The sequence below is a fragment of the Neophocaena asiaeorientalis genome, unplaced genomic scaffold, assembly GCF_003031525.2.
Source record: "Neophocaena asiaeorientalis asiaeorientalis breed wild unplaced genomic scaffold, Neophocaena_asiaeorientalis_V1.1 scaffold269, whole genome shotgun sequence".
Classification (NCBI taxonomy): Eukaryota; Metazoa; Chordata; class Mammalia; order Artiodactyla; family Phocoenidae; genus Neophocaena; species Neophocaena asiaeorientalis.
The window spans coordinates 131,295-137,889 of record NW_020174154.1 but is presented as its reverse complement, the minus strand read 5'-3'; the positions used below and the strand labels follow the sequence as shown (position 1 = coordinate 137,889).

The 6,595-nt window shown below is 44.0% G+C and overlaps 1 protein-coding gene across 1 annotated transcript in view; it reads left to right on the top strand.

Moving 5' to 3' along the window:
- Positions 1–6,595, top strand: part of RAI2 (retinoic acid induced 2) — a 159,166-nt gene that overhangs the window by 90,678 nt on the left and 61,893 nt on the right. The gene's annotated exons all lie outside the window — the stretch shown is intronic.

The following is a 6,595-nucleotide window of genomic DNA, read 5'->3' as shown; positions in this document are numbered from 1 at the left end:
GTTTTTGTAGTTCTCTGAGCATCATTTTCCCCATCGAAAGGTTGGGCAGTGTGGGACCATCTCTGAGAGAGCCTGTCGTTGGTCCTTTGTGTGCCAGTATTTCAACCACACTCATGTCATAGTTGGCATTGTTATCCCATCCAGCAAATTAACTTGCCTCTCCAAAACCAAATCTGGGTGTGTTTTCCACTTAACCAAAGTCCACTGCCTTATTGTTTCATGCCCCTGAGTCCACCTCTCTCTCCCAGCTATAATTTTTGTTTCTGGTCCTTTCTTGGTGGCGAATCTGCATGCTACTCTGTCTCATGCAACCTGGCTTCTCACTTGGCTTGTACAGGGCTCTCCATTGATTTGGACAAACCCTGAAAGCCTCAGGTGATGATCACCCGGCTTCAACCCCCAAACTCACTCAGTCCACATCCTCCCACCACATGGAAAAAGAAAGTGCGTTTGACAGTCGTAAGACTTGTACAAGATGGGGAATATTGATGCTCCTTAGTAATAAGACCAAAGCACTTACTGAGTGAGGGGAGATAATCATGGATTTAACCGTTACTTGTTTTTAGATTTATTTTTAATATATTTATTTTTATTGAAGTATACTTGATTTACAATGTTTCAGGTATACAGCAAAGTGATTCAGTTATACATATAACTATATTATATACACATAATATAACTATATATATATATATATATTCTTTTCCAGATTCTTTTCCGTTGTAGGTTGTTACAAGATATTGAATATAGTTCCCTGTGCTATACAGTAGGTCCTTGTTGTTTATTTATTTTATACTTAGTAGCGTGTATCTGTTCATCCCAAACTCCTAGTTTATCCCTCCCCACCTTTCCCCTTTGGTAACTGTAAGTTGGTTTTCTATGTGTCCACGAGTCTATTTCTGTTTTGTAAATAAGCTCCTTTGTATCATTTTTTTAGATTCCACATATAAGTGATATCATATGGTATTTGTCTTTCTCTGACTTACTTCACTTAGTATGATCATCTCTAGGTCCATCCATGTTGCTGCAAATGGCATTATTTCATTCTTCTTTATGGCTGAGTAATATTCCATTGTATATATGTACCACATCTTCTTTATCCATTCCTCTGTCGATGGACGTTTAGGTTGCTTCCATGTCTTTAACAATTACTTGTCGAAGTCCCCCTACATAAAGAGAACTAAAGTAGGTTCTGTGGGAGATGTAAGCCGTGGGTCCTCCCTTGGTATTGACAGTCAAGTCAGAAAGACAAGACATAAGGGTGATGGCAGCTACTGCTGGTACAAGGGATCCAAGTCCAAAGAGAGAACCTTGCTGGCTCAAAGCCACTCAGAGCAGTGAGAGGACAGGAGATAGAAACAAATTCTCCTGACCCTGGGCGCAGGACTCTTAGCGCTCTGTCAGAGTCAGGGGAGTGCCTCCAAGATGCTGCTAGTGTGAGAGCCACCAGTGTACAGTGGGCTTCCAAATTCGGCAGAGCCATGTACTTCAACCACGTTCCAGTTCAGATCATTTTCTGCACTTGTCTTCAATCAACTTAAAATATCAATTACTGACCTACTTCCTCCCTCCACTTATTTTTGTTAGATCTCTTGATTTCAGAACAGCCCTTACCCCTTATCTGGGACTCAAGCAAAACAAAGCAAAACAAAAACAATCCTGTAATCCTGCATGTACGTCTTATGACGCTTTCAGTTGCAAGCAGTAGAGACCTGAGTGGAAGAAGAAGCTTTGAAGCAGTGTAATGATGTACGTAATAGGAAGTGCAAGTTCAGGTGGCTCCAGAGGTGGCTGGTTGTTCTAGCAGTTCAATAACATCCTCACAGTTCCAGGTTCTTTCTCTGTTTCTGTTGTGCTGCCTTGAGCATCAGCTCCCTCCTAGCATCATAGTGACCATCCATCCTGCTTTGCTGGGAAAACCCAGTTTATGCCTTTTGCCCTGACATAATTAGCAACAGCAACCCCTTTCATCCTCAGTAGTGTCCCTGTTTAGATGATCAATTATATGGTCACCTGCATCGCGTTCTTGCTGCCAGTTGCAACTATGGTTACATTGTCTTCACGTCCGTTGGGAGAGGGTGGTATTCTCTCCTGGAACGGTAAGAACTTACCCATAAAGCCCCCAGCAAATCTCTCCTCTCATCTGTTTGGTCCAAGTTATAGCAGGAGGGATGCAATTAGCCTCAGATCAAACAGGCCCCATCCTAAAGTTAGGATCAAATTTAAGGTACGTGATTTCATAGGAGAGGGATGGATACCTGAACAGCATTAGGTTTCTGTTAGGAAAGAGGAATGGAGAATGCAGAATGGAGCAGCCACAAGCAATGCCCTTTATAATAAGCCTCCTTCTTACTCTTAACAATTTACCCAAATCCTCTGAAATCACATGTCCTCCTGATTGAGACTAGACAGAGCTACAACTGGACTGTGAGAGACTCCATTGCCTGACAGGGACGGTACCTCATTACTCTGGGTGTTGTAGCGTGTAGCTTATTACTGTAAAGTAATAGCTGTTTGAGATACGCTTGTCGATTGCCTAACTGAAGGACCACTCACAAACCCTTTGATTCACTCTTTGCTAAAATGATCAGAGATTTCACATGGACTCTACTGTGGTCTTTGGATAAAATCAGGGCATAAGAAATTTCATATGAAATCTCTGAATGAAGAATACTGAAGCCCCCATGCCGACCACATTGGAAGTCTCTATTCTATCAAAATTGTCAAAACCTTTCCCTTACCCTGTGGCTCTGTATATTCCTTAGGTTAAAATGTCATTGCAGCTGGACTGTCTCTCTCAATGCTCTCCATCTTCTTTCCCGGAGCCTGGGTTGGATTTCAATCCTCTGTGATTTAATTACCCCTTGCATTTTTTTACCAGTATTTGTCCCTTTTGCACTGTGACTATGTTTTCAAATGCCTGCCACTTTCAATCACTTAATCATCCAGGAAATATTCTTGACCACAGAAAAATTTTTAAAGAGTTTCAATTTTAAATACATTATTCAACTTCAATAAAATATAGGCCCCTTAAGAATTTCTTTTAAGCAGTGGACCCTTTCCCCCAGTCACATTCATACCCGTGAGCGTTAACTGACATCAACAACTTCATGGCTTCCAGGAACTCCTGCAGAAATCCGCAACAGTGTTCATTGCAGATCAGATCAAATCACGTTGGCACGGCCCAGGGTGATGGGCTCGGCCAACAACTCAAGTCACGTGTGTCTTCTGCGGAGCTCATCAACACCCGCTGCTTCGACCAACACCCAGAGCCCAGTAACTCCCAAATCTAGGTCTGCAGCTTAGATTTTGAACTCCAAAATCTAGGCAAATGCCTATTGGACTTGTCTATGTGGCTACCCAACGAGTACTTCCAACTCAAGATGTCCTAACCAGAGCTCCCTGGAGCACACACTGACCGTGCTCCAGCCCCCTCCCTGGGATGCTACCATTTTAACGTGCTTCACAGACGTCCAGCTGCCAGTATCTTCTCCCTGTACCCGAGAAGGACTCGCTGCCTATGCTGGGTAGCAGGTCAAAAGTGCCAGAAACTCAGCACCCCCTGGGTCCTTAACCAGCTTCCTCACCTCTTGATGGAACAATTCTGAAGTGAGTGTTTTTCATCGTGTCCAAGAGTTTGCCTGTGGGATTAAGCTGCAGCTGCCCATGGTAGAAATTGGCCTTGATAACATCCCCGCTATTGGCTGCTGCCCGCCTCTCTCCCTTCTCTACTCCCCTACCAGTGTTTCCTTCACTTTCACATTCAGGATCCGCTTCTGGGGGACCCTACAGCATTCATCATCCCCAGCCCCAAATCTGCTTCTCTTCCTAAGGACCTCTGTCTCAGTGATCACACCCTCACCCACTCTGTCACCCAATTCAGAAAGTCAGGCGTGAGTTACTCCAACTCCTGTTTCCTCCGGCACTAAGTCCTGTTGATTCCGTATCCCGAGTATCACTCGACTCAAGTTCTGATCCTTCGTCTCTGCTGGCACTGCTTTGACTCAAACTCCGATCATTGGCACCTGGTCTCCCTGCTGCCAATCTCACCCCCCTCCATTCAGCCCTTCACACCCAACACCAGAGCGATCATTCCTCAACCCACATCTTCCCTGGTCACTCCCTTGCTTAAAGTCCTTCAGTGGCTCCCCATTGACTACAAGAAAAAGCTCCTTTACAGGACAGACCAGGGACCTCAACTGACCCCTAGCTTCCTCCAGCCCTCTCTGCTGCTGTTCCTCACAGCCCCTGCTCCGGCCTCACAGAGTATTTGCAGCCTCCAGAACGTGCTTTGCATCCGAGCTTCGGTGCCTGCTGTTCACTTGTAATGACTTTTTCTTACTTTGAAAAACTCCCATTCATCTCTCACTGCTCTGCTCTTGTCACCATCTCTATGCCATCTTTTCTGACTGCCCTGCTCCATGCCACTTCCACACAGTGATGGGCCCACTCCTTCGGGGTTCGCCTAGCCCGTTTTACAACTCCTCGTGTACATATAGTGTCACACTGTATTATTAATAGTTTATTTACTGGCCTGTGAGCTCCTTGAGCTCAGCAACGTATGTTGACCGTCTCTCTCACTGCAGTCCTTAGCTCAGTGACTGGCATACAGCAGATGCTTCATAGATGTCTACTGGACACATGAATGAATCACTCGTCTAGCAAGTATGTGAAAACTAGATTATTAATAGATGCTGTATTAGAGAAGCAGGATATAGATCAAGAATCAGATCTGAAATGGGAACTTTCCTGAGTCCTTATTTAAAATCACCAAATATTTGAATTTTAGATCTCAAAAATCACCCTGATCAACCCTGAAAGATTTTTTCGCTTCTTTCCTGCTGTTTGGGCATGTCCTTTCCTCCCTCCGTTTTCCGTATGAATGCAGTTCTTCCATATTAATGTCCTATTTCTGTCCCCAAACATCTCCTCCCCCCAGTCCAGACCCTCCTTTATGGACTCCTCTTTTCCCCTTCTCTCTGCAAGGGCAGCCACAGTGAAAATACAGAGGGGTGCCACTGCACATTTCTCTGGAAATGGGGGCCATGATGCCTGTTTATTATGCATTAATCTGAATCAATATAGTCCTTCCTGAAAACACAAGCACCTCAAAGGGCAGCAAATATGAATCACAACTGCCAGTGAGGATCAAACATTAACCCAGGGCTGTGATGAGGCCAACAAAAGAAATAGGCTAGTAATTGCCTTCCAGGATATCAGTCCCTACCTTATACACACATACCCCCTCAACACACACAAAACCTTTATGGATCTTTCAGCCATGAACTTGCCCGATTATAATTGCCCAGCTGTGTCTTTAGTTGTATTCAGGCTCGGTCCTGGCAACCGAGACCTCACGTACCTGACCCAGAGACTCGGTTCTGAGATCTATAGAGGAAGTGTTTGGTTTCTGAAATGGTTGAAGACGAATTCACAGACAAATATTTCCACAGGTATCATTAATGACTCGGAGCTGACTTAAAACTCCCAGAGCCTGACTGAAACAAGTAGGAACTGGTACTTTTTGTTGATATTCATTTCTATCAGTTCTTAAACTTGCATTGTGTGTCTTTCTGCCCTTAAGTCGATTGGGTACTCCTTAGTTGAACTCTTTTTTTTTCAAAAGAGGAAATTCAGTATCAAGGAACGGTACCACCAGGGCTGACTTCTCCCTTAGGACCAGTAGGCACGGTGCCTGAGGCCCAAAATACTTTTCAGGGCCTCAGGGAAATGTTTTCATTTCTTTTAAAATCAGAAGAAAATGTGATCTTCGAGGTCGAAGAAGTTGTTTGAATAGATAATATTGATTCATTCGTCTTCACACCAATGCAGTCGTAAAATGTAGTTTTTACTATTTTTTCTATGGAGGAAAGAGTCCACAAAGGCAAAGGGCCCACGAAAGGTATAACGTGGTCCTGGTTTCTACCACATCATGCTTGCAGCACGACAGGGTTAGAGTAGAACCTTTCAAACACAAGTTCAGGTTCCCATACTAATCATGAACTTGCCAGACTGCTCTCTATGTACTGTACCCTCTGGCCACCCCAAATTCTACAAGAGGGAAGTCATAGCCACTACTCATGTGAGTGTTGAAACTCAAGGAGGTTTGAACGACTGCTCTCAGCTCTGATTCAAGTAATTTCTTCTCTGCCCTTCTCTCTCAAATGTCTGCATCCTGTTTTGATTACCAGAAAAAAAAATCTTTTCACCTTTCGGGATTAATTAAACCAATGGAGTTGCTTCCTTTGCCCTCTTAAAACATTTATAGGATTTAGGTTTTTTACTTTGTTTTGAAATGATCAATACTGCTACTGACACCTATGATTTATTTACTGGTTAGCGAGCCCATAGTCATCATCTCTGTAACGCCAGTTCTTAGCCCAGTGTCTGGCAAACACTAGGTGCTTCATAAATGTTAACATTAACAGATGAATCACCTTAAAGGCAAGTATGTGGAAATGAGATTATGTCTGTAGGCTAATTTTGTCTTCAATAATCTCACACCTTGTGAGAAGGATCTCCGACCTGTATCACAATTGGCATTTTAGGAGGTGGTCGCTGGGCCCTCACCACCTCTCCGGCCTCCATCCACCAG